Here is a 27,545-nt window from a genome sequence, read left to right on the forward strand (position 1 = left end):
TTTCTTGTTATTTTCCTTAAAGCCTCAGATGCTGGAATCAGGTGATCACCTAGTAAATTTCCAATTTATTTTTTTTTCTTTTTTTTTTAATTTAAATGTAATATCTTAGTTTTCCTAGTTGTGGAAAGAAGTTCAAAAGCACATTTTGAGAGCAGCTCAAATCACCTAATTTTATGTAGCTACATCAGATGAGTCGAAGCACAAAATTTATAAAATCCAGGCAGTGTGTGAAGCACAGAAGCTGCCCTGAAGGTCCCAGCATTTAAATGCAACTAACTCCGTTGTCGCCAGTGCCAGTAATTACAATAAGCCTGGCATTTCTTGTTACCCTGTGAAATTACCTGCAAGGCCTTTTCATATTGTCTCCATGCTGTTGTTTTCATGCTCAGCAGAGCATTCAGAGTCAATGATGGGCAGCTCTTGTGTTTGACTGCGAATCGTGGGGCATTTTGCTTTGGGCTCTATAGAAAATCCTCAAGGTGTTTATTGACAAATGCTTCCTACGGGCTGCTGTAATAGAGAATTCTCCTCTCTGCCCTCTCCCCAGTTCTTACAAGGCCAATCTGCTCCACATCTAGGCATGCTGTTGCAAAAAAATATATTTTTTTCAGTACCCTCTGTAATGTGCCTTCAACAGGAGCTATGGATCAAGCGTGCTCCAGACCAAAGGCACTCAGTCCTCCAGCTCGGAGCCGTGTGCTGCCATTTCCCCTCCATTTGTTTCTATGGAGCTGACTGTGTGTGCGGTCATCCATAAGGGTGCTGAGATACCCTGGAGAGAGGAGGAATAGCTGCAGCTATTTTTCATTATTATATACTTCACTTCGTAATAAATGAGATCCATAGCATGTGAGCGCCGCTCTTGTAGATCATCGTATCAGCAAGCACGAGGAACCTTGTGTGCCACAAAGCTAAATAAAATAAAGTAAGTAATCCCGAGAAAAATAGGCTGGGGGGAGACCACTGAGTGTTCAGGACTGCACAGTGCATCCTGTCAGCCTGAGAATGACCTCAGGACTTGCAGCAGCTAGAGAATGGGTAGTTTTAAAGCTAAAGCTGTGGTCTACATGCCCATCTCATCTCTATCTCTCTCCACATACAATGCAGAAATGTACAGACTTGCACTTCCATTGCCTTGCAGGTGTCTTTGGGATAACAGGGACCAGCAAACAACTTGTGACCCAAGAGGGAAATAGCAGCAGCAGCAACTGGGCTCTTCTCCAAAGCTCATGATGATGGTGAGTGCTGAGTGTCTCTATAAAGTAAGGCAGATCTGATGTGGAATTTTCAGACCAAGTTTATGACAAATCTAGTTTTGCACAACCCCCGTGGTGTTGCAGGTAGGGCAGGTATGTGTCTGCAGTGCAACACAGCAGATCTGGATGATCCTGCTGAGAGTCCAAAGTGAGTTTTTCACCTGTTAACACTTTGACCAATAACCCAAAGATGTGAGGTATTGAATACCTAGTCAGTGCTGAAAAAAATATGGATATCTATTTCCTGAATGGCAGTTATAATTCAGGAGAGGAACTTTGGTGTTATTTCCATAGGCCAGGGATGTTTTGGTACCTCCTGCCTTTGCAAAGTGATCTATTTAATGGGAGGCAAAAGGAACCAGTCCTAAAGCTAGGTTTGGTGTACACAAGTGTTAGCAGGAGGCTCAAAAATGCTAAAACTTAGTTCTGGAAAACCACATTCAGAATCATAAAAAGAGTGAAAGAATAGAGATAGCATAAAATGTAGCTCTTTTCTGGAGGTGAGGATTCTACCTTACAGTTTATTTGGCATCATAACACTTGCAAAATCACAAACAAAAAATTTACACACACACACACACACACAAACAAAATTCTCCTGCTGTTCTAAAACACAGTGGTTTTCTTCACTGTTTCCTTGGGTGTGAGTTGAGAGGATTCTGGTTTGGTTAAACTTTCTGCCTCTCAGATAAAAAACAGCAGCAATTTTCTGCTTGAATTTCTCTGTGACTAAATCCATTGATCATCCTTTCTCTCAGTGAGTGAGGAGTGTGTTTTCTCTTTAATAACTACTATCCTTCTCCCTGAATATTTTTTCTCTCCCCTTCACTTGTTTGTGTTGTGTTGGTCAGTCCACTGCACTATTCCTCCGAGAGACAGAGAGAGCGCAAAATTGAAGTTATTTTATGCTTGGTCTCCCCCGGTCCCAATTTTCAAATCTTCATGTCAATTTTCACACATCAGTGTCATATGGCGAATGCTATGGAAATTTCAGTGGGGTCCTTGGGACACAATTTATACATGACCCCCTATTCCCTCCCCCAACAAGGCTGCAGACCCTGCCTTTACAAAGAATAAGTGGATTTATAATTAAAGTGGATTTTAAAATATGACTGCATTCGGAAATTTTCCTATTTGTTTGCCTCTGTTGCAGTACTAGTTCAAAGGCATACAAGCTCTCTTTCTCCTTTCCAACCCTAATAAATTGGCCAAGTTAAGTTAATATAAAATTACCTCATGTTGAAGTAAAAGATCAACTCATTATAAACTTTATTTTTTTCCCCTAAAAGTTATGCTGATGAAGGTTTATCAATAAACTAATTTGGTAATCACCAGTTACCAAATGCACTCACTGCCTCCTACTTAGGTGAGCAAGGCTAGGAGGAAATGGAACATGGTGAGCTGAGCTTGGATGGACAATTATATCTTCTTTTAAACTAATGAATGTTCATGGTCTTAAGAGTCCTTGGTGAGTGAAATCCTAGATACAAACACTCAGCTGACACCAGAAGAGCATTTCAATCACTGACCTTAAAATGGGCCCCTGACATCAGAAAGGGGTACACATCACCAGCTGCATTTTACAGTGTTAATTATCCTCTCTGTGGACAATAAAGGGATGACAAGTTTTCCAGGTTACATCTCAAAACACCTTAAAACTTAAGCCATTTATGAGGAGACCTAATCTGCATCCAATCCCCACTCTTTAGATTTTACTTAAAGATGGTACCAAGGCATCACAGGTACCTGGTTTTCTGCATCACCCACCAGCAGCACCTAGAGAAAGATTTTCTAACATCATCAGCCATGAAGTTTTGGATAGTTTGTTTTAGTTTTGTTCTTTTTTTCTTTGACAAAACCAGCAAATAGTGACTGGGAAAACCTAATGCCTGACTTTGAAAGAGCTCCATCTTCCCTCCCGTTCTTTGTGGACACTCGGCACCTCTTGCAGGTTCTCTGCTCTACCAAAAAGAACTTTTTTTATCCTTCAATCCCTTACGTATCCTTCACCTCATCTTTGTCTGACTTTTTTTCAGTTTTGGAAAACTATCTTAGGAATTGCATTGGTAGTAGAATGGTTGAGGGAGTTTTTCTTCTGAAAAACACTGGGGATCAGGTTTGGGCTTTGCAATGCCACATCTCATCCAGGAGATGTAGAAATCAGAATCACATCATCCTCCAGTTTATTTAAGTTGCTTCAAAGACAGCTGCAATGTGTACAACAGCACACTGAAACCCTCCACCAAGCTGCCTTCCCTGATGATTTTGTGTGCAACCTCTGGATGAGATAGCTTTATTGGAATTGTTGTCCTCCTCCAATGTGGCCAGAGGGAAATGAACTGGATGAGCATTCTCATCCACACAGGGACCAGCCAATGCACTCCACGTGTGTGCAGGTAAGAACACACGGCAGTTTGAAGTAACATGACCCTGGGAAGGGCTGCAGAAAATATATTTGTTTGGCACGCTGCCATTTTGCTGCTGGCTGCAATCTTATCACCTCTCCCAGTCTAGGTCAGGGGAACCCCTGCAGAACAATTCAACAGAGGAAAAAGAGCATCTGTAGGTTCTGGGGCTGCCTCATCCCTTAAGGTGCTGTTGTCTTTGGAGGCACTACTCAAGCAAAATCAGAGTTCCTCTGAGATGCTGAGGGCTGCAGGGATGGTCTTACGTAAAGCTGAAAGCTGTAGGAAATGTTCACTGTGAACCATGTGAAGATCCCAGGTTTTTGCCTTGCTGGAGAAATTAATCTTGGAACATGTACCAAGATTGCCCCAGTTTATCCAGGACATGCCCATAGCACTTCTCTAACAAGTCTTATGGTGGTGGATGAGGTGCAAACTCTGGGACAACTTTGCACCACGCAGTCACAGGACCATCCGTTGAGAGTTCCACTGAAAATCAGAATTTAACCCTGTGTCTAGGGTTAAATGAGGCATTTTCACTGCTTAACAGCCTGCCCTAGGCTCGTGTAGCTGGCAGAAGGATAGAGCCCTCAGCTATATTGTATATATTCCTGTAAAGACAGGGATAGAGCCCTCAGCTATATTGTATATATTCCTGTAAAGACAGGGGTAATCCACCAAATTGAGGAAATAGCACATAACTCAGAGAGTGGGCACGTGCCTCTGTGTGTGTGAGTGCACCTGGGTGTGTGAGACAGAGGGAGAGATGAGATACATGGGGAAATACATGAGAGGTGAGACTGGAGAGATAATTTCCAGAAAATACAGCGACCATCAGAAACTCAGTCTTTCCAGCTGGAGGGTTTTGCAGTGCTGGTGCCTCTCTCTTAACTTGACAGCTCCACTCTTAGCCCAGCTCATAGTTGCTGCCTATAAATTTAATTAGAATGGGGGTAGGGGAGGAACAAGCCTGCACAGCACTTGGCACAGCGCTGAAAATAACCAGCTTTAATACCTTTGACATTGAAGCACCTGCTAAGGGCACAGGCTGCTGTACAGCTGACCCACCCTGCTCTGGTGACAGGATGTGTCACTTTGCTTGTCCTCAAACCGTGCAGCCCACCCATAACCCAGGGGAGCTGTGCATGGCTCTGGGGCTGGGCATCTCCCTGAGCACCACGAGGCAGCATTGCACCCTGGAGGCACCAGGGAGGGACACCCCTGGGCATGGGAAAAGGAAGCTGCTCAGGCACTGCAGCGTGCCTCTTGTATTTCATTTTCCTCTCTCTGATGTAGTGGGCTATTTCCTGTGTTTGCAACTAAGGGCTGCACTGCAGCCAGCCGTGAACATTTCTGTTGGCCCAGCTGGCCTCTTGTTTTAATGCTGTTCTCAGGGCTCTCCCTGGGTAGAGCGGGGAAGTAAACAGATTGGAACTTTGCCCACACATATATATTTAATTGTAAGCTGATTTTATGCTAGGGAAATGTAATAGACCCATCACTTCAGGCAGACAACTCCCAGCTGAGGCAACAGGTTAGAGATTTTCCCCACTTCTGGAGCTTCTGAGATGCAGCAGGTCTTATGGATGTAGGGACTCTTTGCCAGAGAGAGTATATGTTTTATATTTATACTGTTTATTTATTATTATACTGTTTTTGATAAGCAGTGTGGAGGCAAGTTAGGGATTTGAGGGATATTTGATCTCTTTCCTATTATGCATGCTGTGGCAATCTGCTTGTGATCATGGCTTTGTGTCTTGTTTGGAGATGTCCCAGCTGAGTAAAGAAGGTCCCCGAGCTCCTCTCACAGAGTCCATCAGTGACACGGTGTCAGGATGCAAATAAAACCTGGGCCACATCTGACCCTTTTGCCACCATTAAGTGGCACTGATGCTGCTGCTAGAAACACTTTTCAAATGTGTAATTTGATTTTTTTTAATTGTGTTTGAATCTAACCCAATTTTAGTTCAATTCAAGTTAGCGAAATTCAAATCAAGATCAGATTGAATTCCCCTTGAAATCTGAGGGTATTTTCATATCCTCCAGGGAAAGACTCAGTGGACCTGAACTTAATTTGAGGAAAAAAAGGCTTCAAGTGTCTTGACATCATCTTCACAGCACCATGGAATAGGTTGGGTTCTAAGGGATCATGTAGTCCATGAGCAGAGAGACAATGAGCAGAGGGATATCTCACACTAGACCAGGCTGCTCAAAGCCCCTTCAGATCTGACCTTGAATATTCATCACCTTCTTTATTTTTAGGATTCCTCTGCCATGCACCACCCTGCCTGGCTGTAATGCTCTGTTCCAAAGCCCTGGAAGCAGCTGCATTTGCTCAGACCTGAGGATGAAGCAGCACAGGCAGCCTCTGAGCAGGGCACCACGCCAGGCAGAGGGGTGCACACAGCCTTTGCATACACCACGCAAGACCTGAGAGGGCAAGACAAAATCCATTTTAAATATGCAATCGAGTCGTGCAATTTTCAGCCTATTCAGGCTTAGCAAATGCCTTTGAGGGATCAGACTACCAAGCACCACAAGTACAGTTGTGACTATGCACCAGTCTGTAATGCAACAGCTCTGATGTGAAGTTATTACCCCAGGCACAGTGTTGATACCTGTGTTAAGCCTCTGAGCATTGCCCAGTGTGAACTATGTGTTTCCACAAGACTGAGCAGACCCAGACAGAGCTGATTGCTCTTGCAGTTAATAAAAAGCACTGCACTTTCTCTCTTGACAATCCCGACACCTGAGTGCTTCCTACGTATGACAGTTAGCACATTCTGGTTGCTCAGTGGCCTGTGAGAAATGAGCCTCTTCTCAATTTAGTTCCTATCATCAGACAAGCAGTACACACAATAAAAAACACACCTTGACAGTCAACCCCCAAAGTAGCCCTGGGGACTGCAGGTCCGAACTTCCCTTTCTCTCCTACACAAAGCCATAAACCAGGCGGAATTTATCAGGCTGGGCTTCCTTCAGGTAAATCGGGGTAACTCCACCAAGGTCAAAGGAGTCACTCTGGTCAGTGCAGAATAGCCTGGAGGAGGGCAACCTCTGCTGACCCCACCACGTTTCTTCTCTAGATGGGGCTTGTCAAGCCCCCCTGACTTGCACTGGTGGCCATGGTCTGCCACAAGGTCCCCTCAGCCAGAGCAAGGTGAAAGTCCTGCCTCCACCCCATGAGCTGAGGAGCTGACCTTCACACAGCAAAGAGCACCAGCATGGGTATGATGTCCTTTTTTTTCCAGGAGGGTGAGGAAGGCACAGGGCAGAGGGGCTGCAGGGCTGGACCAGCAGTGGGTGGATAGTGGCTGCTGCAGCAGGCTGTGCTCCAGCCAAGCCCAGCTCATCAGGTCATGTCAAACAGAGCTAATATAAATGTCAGTGTGCTGCTTTCAGTTGTGAAATCTGTGTTTGTTGTACTGCAGTTCATTTTCAGTCTTCCAGCTCTATGGATGCTATCAGCTGACATGTCTGGCTGGTATCCTCTGCCAAAAATGCACACACTCTCAACATTTCTCAGGAGTTGGGTTTTTTCCCCCTCCCTGTGACATGCTGATGTCAAATTTCTTCCTGGCTCTGTGATACACAAGACTGTCCACACCTACCAGATAATGAGTTTAACATTTCAAGGACAGAAGATCTCAGTCTCAGTGAGACACAGGGTGGATGTGCAGGCCTGAACTGGGGTAGGTGCCAAAGGTGGTAGGGCTCTTTTAAGCTTTTTTGGCATATTCTCTCTTAAGATAATCCAACCCAACAGAAACAGATGTGTAGAGCTCAGAGTACCATTGGTATTCTTGTCACAGTTAAATACTTTGTTGTTATTAACAGCAGCTTAAATTCTTCTTCCATTTTTCCTTGCTTTTGGAATAAATTCTGTTCTTCTGAGCACCCAGGTCTCAGTCTTCTATTTATGCTGCTCTGGTTGACTTGAGGCTCTTCATCATCTCCCCACCCTGCAATTTTATATTGGCTTCACAAAAAAAAATTCTTACTCTCTTCCATTCTGCTCCCCCACCTTTCTCCTGGCAACCTTATCTGCATATCCAAACTCAAGCATCCATGCTCTGACAATGACTCACAAGTCTACTCTGGACTTGTTTCTTTTTGTCCAAAACTGAAACTTCATGCAGTGCCCTTGACTTTTACTCACTCATGGTGAGCTGTCATCTTAAGCTGACCATGAATTTCCAGTTTCCTCCCCACAAAATCTAGCTCCTTTGCCTCTCTCTCTCTTTTTTTTTTTTTTCCCTATCATGACCTGTAGCTCATGTTTGTTACTAAGGCTCCAAATGCAAGGAATTTTTTGAACTGGCTCACCTCCCTCTAATTTAATACCTACAGAATGTGTCTATGTCTTTCTGATTTCAGTTTTAACAAACAGAAAAAATGCTGAATTTCCTGGTGCCCCACCCAAATGAAAATCTTACAGATGTTTAGAATTACTTGGATTTTATCTGTGGAAACATTCCTTATTTTTCTGGACAAATCGAACCACCAAGTTTCTCTGTAAATGTAATTTCTCCAGCTTATTGGTCTGACCAATGTATTGCTGGTTTGGTTTCCTTCTTGGAAGGAAGATATTTCTCCATGAGAGTCCTTCTGTTTAAACAAATGCAAGTTAATCCTTGCTTTGAAGACACTCTTCTGCCTCACTCTTTGGCTTGGTCTGATGAGACACTGCTGGTCACAGTCAGGAGAAGATCAGAGGGGCAGCCAAGGAGCCAGGATCCTGTCCACCCTCCCAGGCTGGCTGCTAGGACAGACACACTCTCTCCTCATGACAGAAAGAAGTCTTCTTCTCTTCCCTGGATGCAGCTGCATTTTAGGCTGCTGCATGTTCTCCTGATATTTCTCCTGCTCTTTTGCTAGTTCCTCTACATTTGGTTTTGTCTGAGCATTTCCTGGGACAAGAGCAAGATTTTTTATTTCAACAGCACCAAGTTCAGCAGCTCCCAAACCTGTGAGATGCCTCATGCAATGCTGGTACTCAATAGCATAATTAGGAAATGGTTATTAAATGGCAGTAAGGGAGCAGAATGGGGCAGGAACCAGAAAGGCAGTTCCAAACTTTGTACTTGAGACACCCATGCTTTGACCTTGAAAACTGGTGGATCAAATAGGAGTTGGACTTCCATGGTCCTTGTGGGTCCCTTCCCACTAGGATATTCTACAATTCTATGGCTGTTGCGAAAAGTTGGCAGAAATGTAGGCTCACCAGGACCAGAATCTGTTCCTCTGGCCAGTGAGTGACAGCAGTGCTTTTATTTTGGCAGGCCAGCATCATTCCAGCCACCAGCACAAGGCAAAAACATGCAGACACAGAGCACCCTCCTGCCCGTGGCAGCCAGGGCACCCTTCAGACATCCCACCTCCCCTGCTGACACAATCCTTCAGCGCCCACCAAAATCAAATGCAGCTAATTGGGAGGTGATGACAGCCAGGGCATTGCTGGATTTGCATGCTAATTTCTCTATTGTAGCATCACACTGCCCAAGTACAGGTAAAATGAGACTCTGCACTTCGTTCCAGAAGTGTGCTTCATTCCACTTCATTCCATTTCCTGCCTTCTCCACAGTACACATGAACACACACACACACACACACACACACACACACACACACACACACACACACATGCTCTCTTTCTCTCTTGGGCTGTCCTGAAGCCAAAAAACAGCTGGAGATTGCATTACATGTGCTTTCCAAAAGGCTGGCCAAAAACTTCAAGGGACAACACATTTTTTTTTTTTTTTTTCCCCCTCTTGCTAGGACAGGGCTGCAAACTGCAACTGTAGATGGGTCTTTAGAAATCACAGCAACCCTGCTCACGTGGGGAGAACAGCTCTTTCCACAGGCTGGGTTACAGCTTCCTCATGCTTTTTATGCCAGGGCTTAGGATGGATTCCTGGCTCTTGTATCACATGATATTGTTGAAGTTTTGTTTCGAGCACCCAACCTCCTGCCCTGTTCCACCACTGGCATCTGCCCCTGCTCTAAGTCTACCAATTATTTCCTTTAAGTGTCAGCAGCACACCAGACACACTGAGATATAACCTTTCTTCTAGTTGATGCTGTTAAACTATTACTTGAAACTGAAGTTGCAGTTGACAAGTGCTACTTCAGTCACTAATAACTACTTCAGGCGTGCTAGTGGTGTCTTGGCTCTTAATGCTGTGGCTCAGGGCTCAGGGAGTGTCTTTACAGGTCACTTAGAGCCATCCATCTGATCTGAAACAAGATCAGTCAATCTCTCCTCTGCCTCTGTGCCTTGCTTGCCAGGAGGTTCTGCCCCCATCCCCCCAGGGCTGCAGCAGGGGCATATCTGGCATTTTTGGGTGGCTTTAGGGGCTGCCCAGGTTCCAGAAGATCCCACTTTGGGATGTACCTGTGAGCCACAAGTTGAGTTTTTCTGTTTGCAGCCAAAGTGTGGGATCCAATTCCCTGAGGTTGAATACAGCCCTTTCAATGGAGAAAGACCTTTATTTTCCTTCATCAAAATTTACTTTTTATTTTAATTTTTTTTTCCCCCAAGCAGATTCTGTGTTCAACACCTTCCTGAGAAAAACAAGATTTCTGCATGGAAGGAGGATGAGTACTCAGACACACACCTGAATTCTGCAGCAACAGGTAAGGAGTAGCTTTCCTTTCATTTCTCACTCCCCCTTCAACAGCGTAAACTGCCACAGTCTAATCAAAGCATCTGAGGTATCTCAGGCACAGAAGATTCACAGTTTGGCAGAGGCCACAAATATTTCCTTTATATTTTGGCAGGGTTTTGGCACAATCTGAGGATAATTTTGAACAGAGTAATGTAAGGCAAGGGCAGATCATCAGGGCCTTATGCCTTGTTACTGCAGAGAATTCTCTAAGAGATGTTAAATCCAGAACAAGATTCACTTTTCCTTTGTCTCCTGCATATAAGAAGCTACAATGTGGTATAACAAACTAGGTCTGGCTTTTCAATAGAAAAAACATATATCAGGTTTTAAGTCTCCTTGACATGACAACATCTTCATCTAAATCGTGAAGCCATCCTTTGGGTAGCCCAGCCTTGGTCTAATGTCTTTTAGAAAATGATGCTCATTTAATTCCTGAAATGTGAAATCTAGGTCTCAGGTCAAGAGCATAGATGCTGTTTAGCTGAAAAATTTAGATCCATCAGACTGTCTGCAAGAGTCTGCAACTTTTCAAACTTTAGATTGCAGCTAGACACTTACTGCTATATATAGTCTTTTGAAGAGTAGCATCTAAACAAAAATACCCTTGAAGTACAGGGCACTTTTTATGCTCCCACCCTCACAATTTTTTAGGAAACAAAAGACTTCTTCAGGGCCACAACTTGTCTGCACAGAACAAATAGCCAGACCTCGGCTAAAAGTTTATTCCCTTTTCACTCTATATGCAGCCCTGAATTCTTCCCCCAGGCAGGATTTTGATGGGACTTGATGGGAGAATCCCCTTAGACAGGCAGGGTCAGATCACACGGATGAAGGGACTTGACAATATGGGAGATATGGGAGCACCTCAGCCAGAGCAGGGCAGCTACTTCATGGGAAAATAAACCAAGTTCTTATCTTAGTAATTGTAAGGACAAATTAAATCTAGTCCCAAGCAATCAGGACTCACCTCTTCACTGTTCCAAGATGACAGACATCCAGCCAAGCCACATATCCTTTGGTAGTAGAGTGATCAGCTGAATCTCTTGCCAGGCAGATATCCAATTCTTATAAGATGTGTTGGTTATGGGCAGGATATTTCTACAACACAGGGAACTTTTCATCCTCAATGAGAAACAGCTGGGCCAAAGGAAAGCTTGTGTGGCACCTGTATCTAGAACAGATCACACACACATATGAGCTTCCAGAAGGCAACAGAAACTCCATTCATATGGCAATTGTGTCTTTATATCCTCTCTATGTGTATGAATTTATGGTTGTATGAACAGCCATATCCAGTTATTGAAGTATTGGATGATTCAAAGTGCTCAAGGCCTTCTTATTCCATCTCATTCACCGTTAAAGTTCTGCACAACCTTTTTACTGGCTTTCAGCCTGCCATAAATACAAATGACTTGCCAATAAAAGCTGGTATCTCCCTCTGTCAGGAGGACTATAGCATCGTTGTTATTTAAGAGGTGGCAGTTTTGACACAATTCTTATTTAAAATTTGTAAAAGGAAAAAAGATGCTGTTATAAATCTGCATGTTCTTCCTAAGCAGCCATTGAAAGTGGATGCTCTTCCCTTTTCCAACAGCATCAGCCGTTTAATGTTTCCTAAGTTGTTTTTGCATGAATTAGGGCGTTGGAGTGAAGCACTGTCAGTTACAAAACCACGCTGTTGTCTCCAGCTAATTTTGCGTTAGTAGCTCTTTTAAACTGCTAAATCTAGTTTTTAGTGTATGATCATTTTGTTTAGTGATGGTGTAAAACAGCTGCTACTTTTCTGATGAGTTGCCTGTTTTCCATTTTATGTCTCTGCAAGATGTTGGGTTTCATCGTGGCCCTGTCTGACAGGCAGCTGAGAACAACCTGGAAAAAACCTCCAAAACACAAAAAAAACCAAAGAACCCCAAATCCAGGGGGTCCAGTCACCCATACAGCCAGATTTCAGAGTGATCAGTCCTTCTGTCTTTACTGGTCCCCTCAGACCATCTCAATTCTACACTAGGATGATGTTAATGAGGAGAGCAGGGTGAGCAGGAAAGCAGGAAACTCTCTGCTCTGAAAGGGAAAGTGAGTGGCCATCCAGCACACCCAGACTGCTCCTGGGGGGCTGGTTCAGATTAGGATGACTGTCCTTTTTGTATCCTTGGTGCTCATGCTGCTGCTCCCTGCTCTCTGCCTGGTTATGGCCAGAAGGCTGAAATTATGGCTTGGATGAAATTATGGCTTGGGGTGTCTTTCCAAAGTAATTAATCACTCTGCTTTCCTCGGATGCTGCTTGCAGCCACTGCTTCTTGAGTGTCGTTTTACCACTGAAGGGCTTGGGTGCCAAACTCTTCCCAAGGTGTGGCTGCTCGTGGCCATCAGGAGAAGGGAGCAAGGGCCAGACTGTTCATGACTCAGTTACCTCTCACTAGCATTTCAAAGGGCCTGTCTTAAGCAAAGTCCCCATTACCTTTGTGAAAGGTGTTTTGCATTTGGTGTTCACCAGAGGTTCTCATGAGGAAACACTTAGTGGTCACCCCGTAGATGCTTTGCTACTGACTTTCCCAACCAGGCAAATAGCCCTGCTTTATTCAGTGGCAGAAAGCTGAGTGGTTGTCTTTGATCTTGCCTTATCCCCTGCATCCTGTGGGCTGGCATTTGTTCCATGAGTTCCAAGCAAGAAAATGACAAAACTCATAAAGGAAGAGCTCAGAGAGCTTCTCAAAGAGGTGAAGACTAAGATCTTTCCAATAATAACCCACACTCCATAAAAAGATGTTAGATTCTGGATAGACAAATTGGAAGTAGCTTGTCTCCCTGGTTCTTCCTTCCTTTTGCACTTACTCTCCTCCTCAGCACAACTCAGGCTTTCCAAAAGCAGTGCAGCCCATTGAACAGCAGTGGTCTAAACTGTTATGGAGATCCTAAACTGCTGAATTGTTACAAGCTAAAATTGATTGCAACTGAGACTGTGAACTGAAGTGCTGGAAACAGCACAGAGAGAAGTGGGGAAAGGGTACGAAAGATCTTGCTTTATTATTTTTTTTTTTTTTTTCTCTTTCAAAAGATTTCTGAACAATTTGTCCTTGATGAGTTCTGCATCTCTCTCAATAGCCATTGGACTGTTTTTCCTGGTATTTTCAACATAAAAGGTATTCTTGGTTTGTCTTCCAATTTGCTGGTTGCAGTGTAATTTCTAAAGAATTCTAAAAGCTCGCTTCAAAGTCAGAACCAGAGGGAAAAAATACTATTAAATTTACTCCTCCTCAAGCTAAACCCCCTCCCCCCACCTTTTTAACTTTCCAAAACTAAAAATCTTAGGCTGTTTCACTCCACTCTGCCTTGATTTTATTTGCACCCTCATCACGAGAGCATCTGAACACCTCCAAGTAGTACATTAAGCAATGTGACTTACATCTGTCACGTACAGTTTGCTCGCTGTCTCTCAGCATCCTTAAAATGAATTTACTGCTTGTGCAGGATCGATAGTGCTGGAGACAGACAGTCTCTGTTCAGCCTCAGAGCTGGCACACTTTAGATGAGACCCTTGTGATGGTTCCCCCAGCCTGCTGTCCCTTTGTCCCCCGAGTGCCAGCACTGGGGAGCAGCCATGGAGGAGCTGCTCTGCACCAAGGTTGTTTCCAGTGGGACAGAGAAGTCCAAGTAATTTGGGGAAATCAGATGAGGCTGTCAGTGTTTCCCTGCTCTCAGTTCCATGCTGAGGGACACGTGTGTGGTCTTGGGGACCTGCAGTACTCAGGAGCCCAGTTGGATCCAGCATCACTGATTTTTCAAGGTTTTCTGCCTTCCGCAGGTGGCTTTGCTTATTTTTTAGCATCAGTTATAACTTAGGGCTATTGATGGACAAGTCACCATCAAAACCTTCTCTGCCAGATTTCTTTGACAGAGACAATGTTCTCAGCCACTGAAATCAGGTCAGTAAATGTCCCTTGCTGAAACAGGTCTGGGAGCCCTCTCCTCTGGAGCCAGCACCTTATAAGCATAAAGTGCACTTATAAGCAAGATCTAGGCGTCCTGGGGCGCTGTAATTTCAAGCAATATGTTTTCTTAATGGGCCAAATATGCTTTGCTTAATTTTGCTTTCAGTGCATGGGATTGTTATTGCTCAGTGGCCCCACACAGGTGTTTAAGCAGTTTTGTGGCAGGATTTTCCAGTAGCAGCATGAGGTTTTATTGACTGTTACCTCAAGAGTAACTTCAGAGGAAATGACATCCCCAGCTGGTTGTGATGGATGCATGTGGAGCTGTGGCAGAAAACTCAGGAGCCAGTGACCTCTCTGTCATTGTCTATCATGTTTTGGGTAAGAATGCAAAGCAACTGTAAAAGGACACTGCTTTTCATGCAGTGAGAAGAATTAGGAGAGATGAAGTTACTAAATTACTTGTTTTCCCTGAAAACTGTCGGCTTGTCAGCTCTGATAACATGAACATACTGAGGGTAGGTCAATAAGTAAAATAAGTTCCATATTTTGTGAAGATTCTAGGTTGTAGGGTTTAATTTGGTCTATAAGTGTGGATTAAATGGTAGACTAGGGGACTCTGGTCTCTCTGTGGTAACCTAAATTATAAATGACACAGCTTTTGACACATAAGAGACATCTGACCCACAACTTGCCCTTGTTCCAGTTCCATAGTAGGTCAAAACCCAGGTGAACGCCACTAATTTCTCCTCAGTGCCACCAGCCTGTACCTTGTCATCCATAAAAAGCAAACCCAGGTACCTGGCTCTTTGGAAACCCAGCAGGACCCACCCAGGGCACATTCCAGAGCCTGTTTCTCTGGGTATTGTCTGAGGCTCTGCTCCCCTGCTAGCAGCAATGGAAACAGGAGCTATCTGATCAAGACAGATAAATACATCTATTTCAGAATACATAATCTTACCACATATGTGAAGTAGTTTAATCATTAGCAAGTTGTCAAGCTTTTATTGAATGGAATTAGCCTCTTTATTTCTGGTCAGGATCAATCTTTTTTTCCCCTTCCCAGTACAATGAATGCTTATATGTTACATGTTGCAGCGTCTGGGGCAGATGACACTTGCCAAAGGGTTTGATGATCAATTCTGATACAAATCTGACATGAAGAAACAGGAGAGAATCTGCATCAGATGATCAGTGAGAGAGATAAATTCACATTTAATGCTTCTAAATGTCTGTGCATGTTATATCCATCTCAAACACAGCATTCAAAAGCAAGCACAGTGCACAAGATGATGCCTGGATGAGGACACAGAGTACAAGGGTGAGGGTGGCATTTCTCAGTGGAATGTTGTAGAACTGTGGGATTGAGAGCCTAGTAAGAATTAAGTGCAAAATTAACTATAAAACTATGGGACAGAGAAATGGCCTCTTGCCCACCAACTCTGGGATACAGAGGCCATGGGCAGAATAAAAAAGACTTTCCATATTTGTCTATTCACTAAAAATCTCTGTTAGATTTGCACCTCAGATTTGGAGATGAAGGAGAAACCTATTACAAGTCCCAGACCTTGGAGCCATGCCTTCATTTACCACCAGTCTGCTTTGCTCCTCTTCCTTTCCCTTTCCAAGCAGGGCTGTATATGAGTATTCATGAACACTCCTTATTATTTCTCCCCTCACAGTTGCTTTTTTCTTCCCACACCTGCCAACATTAGCTCCTTCCTTTGACTCACGCTGCTGTACAGCCTAATGCATGTGATCTCCATGCCAAGATGTTATTTAATTTCCCAACAAAGTTCTTTTGGCGTGGAATGAGCTGAGCAGTAAGAGCACAGGAGGGGAGGCATAGGCAGGGGTGGGAAAGGGGAACCAGAAGGAACAGGGGCTCAAATTTATGTTGCCTCTGGCTTCACACACCCAAGCTGGGCTGTGTGTGTCCAGGGAGCAGCGTGGGTGGGTGGAGATGGCAGCAGGGGGTTCATCAATGGCAGGTTGCTGAATCAGGAACCCTGACACTTGTGAAGTACTCTGTCAGGAACATTAAGTATCCAAAAGTGATAAAGCTTCAATTTGCTAGTCCATTAGACTAATTACTGCAATAATTAAGTAACTACTTGATTAGAACTAATGGGTACCTAATTATCCAGGAGAAAAGTATCAGGTGGCAATTATCAGGTGGCAATTAATAGACTGGAGTTAATGTCTTAGCACTGTCTTTGTATGAATTCATAAGCAAGGTAAAGAAAACAAACAATAACTTATTAATATTTATTGGTGCCACAGTGTTTTTCAGCTTGTTTCATTTACACAGAACCAATTAGTGAAAAGACAGTTAGTGTTGCAAAGATGTAAAGTGACTGAAGCAGGAGTTTGATTTTAAAGGAACAGGATCACATTAGCACTTATAAGCAAAGACAAATGGGTATCAGCCAGGGACTTGATTCTGGTGCTACTAATTCATCAACAGAAGAAATCAGAGTAATTGAACTCAGTATTAATAATGAAACACACAGGAAGGCAGTTCCTGTCTTAATGGGGTTCACTTCAGTTTTGGTCCCTCCCTGGGTCTCCATCAGCTTTTTCTACACTGCCTGGGAAATGCAGGGACACCTCAGTGCACAAACGGGAACTTCCCGCTGGCAGGGGTGGGAGACACGACAGTAAAATCCTCCAGATAATGCTGCCAGCTCTTTGAAGGAGACAGATTTCCTTGACAGCTGAAGCCTGGGTGCAACACAGGTTCCATCATGAAGGTGAGATGGTACAGCTGAGTTCCTGCCCATTCACTCTGTTGGTTTAAAGAAGCCACAACAGCTCCTTTCCTTTCCTGGAAATTCCCCCTTAGCTCAGCACCTACTTGAAGCATTACTGTGAGCTCCTGTGGATGAAGTCTAAGAGTAAATTCAACCTGCTTTAGACCTCAGATTGGAGTGTAGTTAGTTTTTTGGGGAGGGTCCTTTTTGTATTTTCTTTACTTTTTTTTCATGGCTATGCAAAGGCCCAGCTTCTCAGATTACATAATTTGCTGTTGTTTCTTGGAGGTCCATTCAACTGTAGTGATTTTTGCAGAATGAAACTGTGGCCTAGGATGTGCTTTTCTTGCTCTCCTCTTCAAATTCAAGGAGCTTTAAATCTCCCAGCAGAAAAATGAAAAATACCAGGGTTTTCTTTCCTACAAATCTTTACGATCCTAATGATCCTCTAAAATGGCTTCAATCCAAAAACAGTTGTGCATGCAAGTTGTCTCCTTGTCTCTCTATGGGAGAGCTCATATTAGCCATAATTACTCTCCTGAGTAAGAGTTGTTAAAGTGTGATATACAATGAACTTGTGACTGATTTTAGAGCACAGAATGAAGAGCTCCCTTATAAACCTCAATTCTTTGAAATTCAGCTGTTAGTAACTGAAAGACCAAATTCCAAGACGGCTTTTGCAGCTCTGCACCGTACATGGTTTTATGGAAGTGGAGGATATTGCCTCTACAACAGCTATTTCCCCCCTCCCCAATCCTTTTTTCCATGTTATAAATAAGTGAAAGGTGTCCTAATCATATTTTTGACTGTGTGCAGAGTCAGACGCTAAACCATAATGTCTGTATATTAGAACATGTGGAATGATAAATGGAGATAAATCTAAAATTTATAGAACATGAACATTTGCATAAACTGCAATATCCAAACACATAGGCTGTTAAGTAACAATTGTCACAAAGGGCATAAAAAATTCAACTTTGTTTCATGGAAAGAACTCAAATTCCTAACATGATTAAGATAATATATCATTTGTTCCTATCTTATTAAAGGCATAATTGTTGTTAGACACAGAAGTGGCATTAACTCTAATCTGGCTTTATATATGTACAAATAGGAGGGGAGGTGGATCTGAAAATTGATGCTTTTGGTGATCCATAGGCATTTTATTAATGTTTGAATAATAACTGCCTGGAGGGCCTGTTATAAATTAAAGGGATGAATTGAGATATAAATTTTTATGAGGACTAGTTATACATTTCCATTATGTGTTTAAAAATGAAGGAATTACTGTGAACACAGCAGAACTCACATTTATTTGAGGTGATTTGGAAGGGAGGGAAGGTGCAGTGAAGGAAGCTGCATGCTGGCTGTAAGAAAGATGTATCTGTCCCTGTGAAAAGATATATCATATGTCATGCATGAACTCTCTTCCACAGCAGACTTTTCTCTGCAGCTGATTTCGCATGATTATTTATTTGACAACAGCAAGTGATGATATAGCAGTGAGTTTTAGGCCACTTAGAGAAGAATTCTTATTCTTAAATCATAGAGGATTTCCCAAACCCAACCACTGTCAAACTAGAGTTAATCTAACAGAGAGACCCAGTAATCTCCTTGGCATACATTTCTCATTATTCCTCCTGCCTGGGTATACACATCTTCATTTGCAGTACATCTATGGGACCAGCAGCGCTTCAGAGCTTCCTCCTGCCCTTTGCTGAGGCTGCTTTTGGGAGCTCAGCTCTGATTGCTGAGAAAGCACCAGCTCCCCTTTGTTATCCAGCAGCACTGATGCTCTGGGAGAGATCCTCACACAGTGCCATCACCGTGCTTTGATGTGACAGCACAGGGGATGACAACCCAATACCTTCACTCAGGCAGGCTTGGCCCAAACCCACATCTGCTCATAAGGGAGAGGAGGCAGGATGCCAGTATTTAGACAGCCACGTCATATGTGGGGACCTGTTTTCCATGCCCTGATTAATTGGAACTGACCACGGAGGGCAAAGTGTCCTAGATGAAATTCTCCAGTGTTTGACCCCCGTTTAGAGGCTTGATTGCTCTGGACTTCAATAGGGGCCAGCAAGCCTGATGCCTTGGAGGTCTTTATCTGCATTCTCTGTGCCTCGGTTCCCTGTCTGGCTCACAGGAGTGGCTCACATGAGTGGTTTGAGGAGGAATGTGTTCATTGGGATGATATCCAGAGAGATGGCAATGTTGTATCATCTGCAGACATCCACACCAAGGTAGCAGCTGTGCAAGTGTGTGCCAGGGGAGCTTTATTATAAGACACACAGCACAAGGGCCTTCCATTTTACAGCCTTTCATGTGAGTCAATTAATCAATTTAAATTTTGCAGGCTTTTTTTTGTTTTTGTTTTTTTTTTCTCCCAACCCTCCCTTTAATTAGAATTGCAAGGGCTGGGCAAGTATTTTCTTTTTGGACTAGGCCTGATTCATTGGGAAATAAGACTTGAGGATGCTCGTGGCTTGCAGGAAGCCTGAAGCATTAATGAAGTTGATAAAACATCAAGACCCAGCCCAACCTTATTTTTCCACCTTTGAAACACCACCCTTGGCTCTACCACTCATGGAGATCACTATGCACAACTGCAAGGTGGATGGCATTGCCTTTTGATTTACAAACAGTGTTACTGTTTTATTTCCAGTGTGAAAATGAGGTGGTCTACAAGAAATACGACAAAACGTCCTCATGGTTCTGATCCAGGATCCTACTTTTAGCAGTGTTTTGTGTCTGGACTCTATTTCCAGGCACCTCATTCTGTGACAGAAACCTGTCACAGACAGGTTGTGACAGTGAGAGGAAGGATCAGCCCCACTTGGTTCCTGCACAGTTGGCTCAGCTTTCTACAACCTTAGTGTTTTGTCTCCAATCTTTCAGCTGAGAAACACAATTTGTGACACTCCCAACCTTACTCAGATCAGCCTCTCAGTGTCTGCTACCTTCAAGGATAGTGCCACGGTTGTGTCTCTCTCTTTTTCCTGTAAAGTCATACAAACAAAGTGATTGTTGTGAAAATATCATCCAACAAGCATTGAAGCAGCAAAAATTATTCTCCCAGTCAATTGGAACCTTTTCTAGATGCATTACAGTGCTGGACAAGTGACTAATTAGGCAAGACTTGCACTGTCTGTTTTTCAAAACTATGTTTTTTCTGTATGTGTTATTGAAGGGACAGATTCACAAGAGTTTCTTTAGGGGAGATGCAGGGGAATGTTATAGAGAGTAAGTTCTATGACAGAATTAGCAAATGTATTAAGTACAGTGCCAATCTGGTATAGCAGAAATGACTAAATACCCATCAGGGCCTGTCACTCGTCAAGAAGTGAAATCTTAGACCCATTTAAGTCAATGACAAATGTTCACAGAATCTGGCTGCAAGTTAATAAATGTTTGGAGCCTGTTTAACTCAAACTCTGATATTTGTCAGATTAATTATTTGACTGATCTTATTGTGTGTCAAACAATTTCTTTGTGGAGTTAGAATGCTTTGTGTTGCATTATCTATAATTCTCATTAAGAAAACATCATGTAAGTATCGAGATATATCACTGCAAGTTTTATATCAGGTCATAGAGAGCTATTATACACAATATTAAATAATATAATTAAATATGGGATTGTAAAATGCTCAAAATAGGCTATGGTTGAGGCTATATTTTCTGCCTTGTTTTTTGACATTTCCTGATTTAAGAGTACTTTAATGTTCAATCTGAACTTTCTTTTATCATATCCTTTTTGTTAAGCTACATTTATGTAAAAGGAAAGAAAATAACTCCACATGTACACCAATTCCTTCAGCTTACAGTTGCCTTTAATACAAAACAGAGGATTTCAGGACTCTATACATCAGGTGTTTTCAGCAAAGTAGCAGCAGCAAATCATAGACATTTGTCATTCCTTGGAGCTGTCTGACAGTTCTGACAATTCATTAGGCTGGGCTGAAAAGAGGTTTAGAAAGCGAAGGAAGGATCACAGGTACTGGAGTTGCCTTTGCATGATCCAGTAATAGCTGATTTGTATCATTTTTGGTGATGGATACACTCTTCAGATTAAACTCAGCTGAATTTTCCCCATTTATTCTTTTCTCTTTCTCTTTTTTCCTTCAACAGGCGCTTCTGGGCACATTAGTCTAGATTTAGACCTCGATTTACCCCAAGGAGGAGATGCCCAAGAAATTCTTCCTGGGACCTCCTGATATTTGTGGCTTTTCAGAGCTAAGGAGAAGTGAAGTGAGTTTTGCTATTCAGTTTCTACCCAGTGAGGCTTTTCTTTTCCAGTGTGTTTGAGTTACAATCTTTGCCGTGGCTGTACCATGACATGTGCCATTCTTCAAAGTCAGAGTCACTCCTGCCAGGATCTATGCAAATCAAACTTGTGCCTTTGTGCAGAGATAAGTGCCTCCATTATCCCACTCCTTCCACTTACTGATTTGCTTTTGAGACTCGTACACAAGCAATTTTTTGACTTGAAGGCAAATCCTCTGCAATAACGCTGAATCCGCAGAATAGGCCACCTGGAAAATAAGTGATCTTCCATTGGAAAGCATTTTCCTTTTCCAGGTTGGTGGGCTGCTTCAAATCATGCAACCATGTAAAATGCCAGGGTCAGAGCCTGAGTGGGTGAGGAGATGCTGTCCAGCCAGGGAGCATCCCTGGGGTCAGGCAGATGATGGTCCTCGGGATCAGCAATATCAGGGAGCCTGCTTAGCCCTGCTGAGGATGAATAGCTTTCCATCTTCACTCTGTCTGTTTTATAGCTGCCACAGAAGAAGGAGACTGAGATTGAGCCTGACCCAGTAGTATTATATGTAGGTCTTACAAGAGCAATATTTGCTCTTGATGACCATTGGAACACAGTCCTTTAAAGAACCCTAAAATAACCCTAAAAGAAGGGCTTGCACACTGGCAGTTTTGGGGAGTTATTTTTTAACAAGTGAAGTTTTTCAGACCCTCAAAATCATCCGTAAATTTTAAGTGCTTCCTAATTTATACCTTTTATTTTTTTCTTCTCTAAGGTTCAAAGTGCTGACAGCACTGCCTCACCATCCATCTCGGGCACAACTCCTTCTTCAAGTTTCCTACCTGTATCAGCCAAATAGAGATTCAAACCAAGGTTTTAGCTGGAAAATCCCAGAAATGCAAATTATCTCAGCCTTCTACTTCTTCCAGTGTGTCTTTATGGGCCCAAAGTCAGTCTCTACCCTGCAGAAATACAGGCATTTCCCTGTGATTCCACGTCCAGGACTGGTCAGTATAAAGCAAATAAATGACACTCATGGATGCTGGATCGTGTGTCACCTTGTCTGTTGTGCCTCCAGATTTGCTGGTAGGTTTTTGGGGGGTTTGCAGTGATTTTTGCAGTCACTTTTGAGTGGCAGGCTGTGTGTGTTGGTTTATAATTCTGGAGTTGTGAGTGTGGGTTGAACTGTTGGCATTAATTATTTTCAATAGTGAGTCAGAGGCTGAATTACAGGATCCTACCCATGGATATAAGAGAAAACAAAGAAACAAGTGGCCTTCCTCTCCCTCCCCTGACATAAGTCATATTTTGTCTCCTACGACCTCAGCCGGCCCTTTAAATTTCATATCAAACATTAGAAAGAAAGAGGTCAAAGTAAGAGCCCTGTTGAAAAAAAACCCACAGCCAACCCAGATATGAACTATGGGAACTTGTCATCTTATCATCCTAATTGAAGTCATTCTGCAATGTATGACAGTCCATCATATATTCTGCCAGTCAGTGTGTCATACATGATGTGGAACAAGAGAGCTCATAAACCCAGAGGGGAAGCCCCTTCTTTTTTATTACTTTATTTGATCATTTTCATAAAAAGTCCCCTTGCTCAATACAGAGGGACATGTTTATTAGCCCCATTAAAGCTTTGTCCATTCATTTGACACTGTGATTTACACAGCTTTACCACCAAAGGATCCCATTATTTCCAGTCTGGGGAGGTGTCTTTTTTATTGTGTGATGAAAAGTAAGTATTTAATTCCACAGGTGAAGGCAAAGAAAGGGGAGGTTGTTGTCAGAGGCTCAGAAGTAAACAAAGGAATGCTTTAGGTATAATTGACTCAGAGAAAGAGAACATTCCCAGTAAATAGAGGAAAATAAATAAATAAAGATGCTCTTCCTGTGGAGTGGGAATTTGACTGGGCTCAGCTGAACTTTTTTTTTCCCCCTGCGTGCCTTCATTAAAAACAGCAGAATTTGGCAAAATTTCCTTCTGTGTTCTACTCATGAATGTTTCTAGAAAATATCAGCTTTCATACGCAAATATTCTTGAAGTGAAATTGGTGGCTTCCTTTGAACACAGCTAGTGCCTCAAATCCCATCTGCTTTTCCTACAACACGCCCACTCATTATCTAGCTTATTTGGCTTTATTTTATTTTTTTTTAAATGAACACAAATTAAGCTATTTAATCAAATATGTACATGATTACATGGCATTTTTGCATAAGAGTTATACACCCACGGAAATCATTAATCACAGATAACAACACTATGTTAAAATTAGACATTTTGTTTTCTTTTTGTATGCGTGTGCTTTTTAACATAATATCCTGCGTAGCTCTAATTTCACCTCTACTCTCATTTGAATAAATCAGGATTGTTTTACAACAAATTATTCATTTGTCTGTAGCTCTGATAATTGGTATTTATGTTTAGACTTGATCTCAGAGGAATAAAAATACAGAACTTGAAAAAAAAATTGGTATGGTTCAAATCCCTCTTTTTATTTTCCCCTTTTTTGCTTGCAGAGAATGTCACCATGAATGTCCATTGGCAAACTGGATAAGAAAGAGTGTCACAGTGCAGGACAACCTAGAAGATGACAGGTATTTCCAGGCATAGCAATGATGAGATCAAATTCCCCTCAACCTGCCTTGTTTGCTGATCTTTTAATCAGATTCAACTTCACTGCAGCTACAGCACAAGGTTCCCTGACAATGTATGACAGCATGTGACAGAAAAATATTTTGATTTTTTTTTTCTTTTTTGGTCATTTGATGCTATTTGAGATAAATCTGAAGCCCCAGCAGCATCTGATAAATCTACCAGACTACTTTAGTGGAGGTTTTTGACTATACATAATTGAACTGGAGGGTCTGGGGTTTGTGTTCATGTGTTTGTAGTGGAATCCAAACAGGAAAGCTGGGAAATGATCTAAACCCTTTGAGGTTAACCTGCCATGAAATAGCATCAATGACAGAAGAGGACATTATTAAAAAGGAGCCAACCTTGCTCAAAAAGAACCACTTTATGAAGCCAGACCCAAAGAGCAACACCCAGGGCTGTTTGTGGTCCCACAGGGAGAGGTATTTCATCCCCCATCTTCATCTCTCCAAATTTCCTCTGAATGGCTTCTGAGCTGAATTCTTCAGAAAGAAAAACACCAGCAAATTTTGAATGGGACTTGTCAGCCTTTCCCCTACAATCTGCTTCGTATTCCTCTCACACCCATGCTCTTGCAGTGTCTTGGGGAAATGCTTGGATCACAGATAAGAGAGAACAAGGAAAGGAATGAAGGAAGAAACAAACAACAAAACAAAATCAGCACCCTCCAAACTTCTTGATGAAACTCCTCTGCGAATTGTGTGTAAGGTTAGAGCAAAGTTAAAACTGCCTTCTTCTTCACCAGTACTTAATTCCTGCTTTTAAAATCAGGCTTCCTTTGATCTTGAGGGCTGAAATGATCTGGAAATGAAACAGCCAGTGCTTTGCAGAAAATCTGGAGAGGGTCCCAGACATGGCTTTTACCTGGAAGGCTTCCAAAACAGGATGAAATCTCTCTGGTTTCAGAACAAATTGCAAGATTTTTTTCTCTATGTCTAGTCCAACTGTGGAACTCCAGCCCTGATGTCTGTTGCTTCCCAAAGCACAGATGTAATAACCTCTGAGGTGAAATGAGAACGTTATTCCCTCATCTTCTCCCCTCTGCCTCCCCTCCGAGGGTTGAGGGCTGAGAGAATTTTATTAAAGTGAAGGCTTAAAGTTTTGGGCAGACTTAATCTGAGGAGACAGTTGGTTATAACCCAGGCTAGGGCCATCCATGTGAAGGCTGGAGAGGACAGAGCACCAGGAGCATCTGTGACATCTGGATCCTGTTGAAAGCTCAGAAATATCTGCCTGGCTTCACGTGACCTGGCCTCAGAGCCAAAAGGGCTGAGAAATGTGGTTAAGAGACTGCAGCAAGCTCTGCCCTAGCAAATGAGTCCCACTGAGAAAGCAAGCACATCAATATTTCTTTGAGTCTGCTTCTTTTAGTGAATATATTTCCATATGTTGCATTAATATTTCTTTTATTGGGGCTTGTAAGTCCATCTGGTATTTGTATTGGGAGGGCTTGAGCTGGCAGATCCCTGTGCTGCTGTTACACACAGATCTGGACAGCCCTTGCAAGGGTAGGTGGTTGGATAGGGACAACATCTCCTCAGCTGCCTTTTTAATTGGATGAACTTCTCAAATCAATCAAGATAACCTGGTTACTTATGTCAATTAGATCCCACTGTGGCAGTGTTACAAGTATAAGTATGGGCTGAGTATAAGGTATAGCAGTTCACCGTAAAGAAACCCCTCAGACACTGTACAGTGTAATAACCCTGATCTAGGAGGCGTAAAGAAGGAAAGATACCTGGTCATCAATATTAAACAAATAAATGTGCTGAAATACCACAGTTTGCCAAGACAATAAGAATCACTTTCCTTTGCATGCATTATTAAGGAATTGGGGAATAATTATCTTCTTTAATACAAGCTTTTTCCTTCTGCATGATTAACTTCAGTGATATCAACAGAGAGTGTGATGACTCTGAAATGACAGCTCCTGGTAGCACGTTCTGGGATTAGCAAAAACAGGTTGTCACTTTACCCCAGTCAGGATCAGGCAGTCTCTGTGTGCCGAGTGCTGGACAGCAGAGGCACTTTCTGCACCAGACATCTGACAGCCCAAGTGGGCAGCAGGTCCTGCCTCCTGCCAGGTGGCTCCCAGGTCGGGCATGCAGGGCTCTGCTCCTGCAGGAGACTGGATTTCCTGAGGCAGCGCAGTGTGATTTTGGCTGTGCAGCTTCCAGACTGAAAGCACTCCATGCTCCTCGTGCTACGCTGTGACTGTGTTCTTTGCACAATGCACTGAGCTGATTTTAAAATAGTGTGTACTTTTAAAATGCCTGCCTCTAATGCCAGTCCTGTGTCTGGCTGCTCAATGTGCAGAGTGACAGCACACGCACCAGCCCCTGGAGGGGATGGAGAGAGGTAGGACAAACACACCAGAGCTCTGAGCAATGGCATGAAACAACAAAAAAAATCCTTTCATTCTTACTAAAGTTGAAAAAAGTCTGTCGTGGCTTCTGTAGAAATTAATCGATATATGGAAAAATGCATAATAACTGTGGGGGCAGCAAGAATCTCTCCATAAATTAAAATATTGTGAGCTCCTAGAGCTAACTGGGAAAAGCACTGGGGTTACTAGCAAGGCTCTGGAGCCAAGGCAGAGTCCATGGAATTGGATCCTTCACTAGAGTCCATATTTTGTCAATGTCAGGATACATAAGAACTGTGAAACAAAGCAAATTGTATGTATGGATGGAAACTAGAAATTTAGTCCTGCATCACATTCCTTTGAAAAATTCATAATAATTAAAAAAAAAAAGATGAAATGCCCATATATTTTTAAGAGAAATAGGAGGTGAAAAGATTAATTCTCAAAATCTGTGAAATATACAGTGATGAGTTACTGAGGTTTGCAGTGAGGGGGGTGTTTTTGTAATTCTGTAGGCATCTCAGTCCTCTGGTGAAATGATGTATGGGGCAATCGTCTGGTAGGGGCTGATGGGATGTAAATGAAACTAATTAAGGAAATGTCAAACATAATTAATAAAACAGGTTTAAGTTGCAAAAGCACTGTCAGCTGAATGAATGGGGAAGAATGCCTCATTCCCATTGTTTTGGGGCTTTCTTGCTTATTTATATATTTCTTTATTTATTCCTTGCTCAGCCCTTCGCCCTCCCAGCAGCTTTTTCAGTTGCACCATTCAATTAGATCTCAGAAAGCTCTTGGTAGGCTTCTGCATTTTCACCTTGCCCCCCTTGTGAGCTGGGGTCCCATAGAATAGGAGGAATATAAATTTGCCTTGTCGGCTTGCAGCCTGGGAAGAAGAAGGAAAAAAAATTAATTGCTAACTCCTCGTCTTCCCCAAGTACTACAGGACATTAACATAACCAATTTGCTTGAACTCCTCACTGGCTGCTTAATAGAGCATCTGACCAGCTGATAAGACCTGGGTGCTGCTGCCTATGATACCTTGTTATTAGCATTTTCATAATATTCAGATTTACAGCCCCATGATTCACTAGCCTCCATTCATTATTGATAAGTACAAAAAATAAATAAAAAAGGTTTATAAATAGCAAAGGGGGGTGAGCGACCTATAATTATGGCAAGCAAATTAGGGTGCATGGTAGAGTCAGTTACATTTGCCTAGAAGTAATGATGCTCAAGAACTTTTT

General features: G+C 42.7%; 1 long non-coding RNA gene across 1 annotated transcript; it reads left to right on the forward strand.

Moving 5' to 3' along the window:
* The first annotated feature begins 623 nt into the window (after window positions 1-623).
* LOC132333464 (uncharacterized) lies at window positions 624-26,936 on the forward strand. Its single transcript, XR_009488164.1, has 6 exons — window positions 624-925; window positions 1,142-1,238; window positions 10,206-10,297; window positions 21,145-21,264; window positions 22,050-22,360; window positions 23,798-26,936. It is a non-coding gene; the product is annotated as an uncharacterized LOC132333464 (long non-coding RNA).
* The last annotated feature ends 609 nt before the right edge of the window (window positions 26,937-27,545 follow it).

The sequence above is a fragment of the Haemorhous mexicanus genome, chromosome 13 (assembly GCF_027477595.1).
Source record: "Haemorhous mexicanus isolate bHaeMex1 chromosome 13, bHaeMex1.pri, whole genome shotgun sequence".
Taxonomy (NCBI): Eukaryota; Metazoa; Chordata; class Aves; order Passeriformes; family Fringillidae; genus Haemorhous; species Haemorhous mexicanus.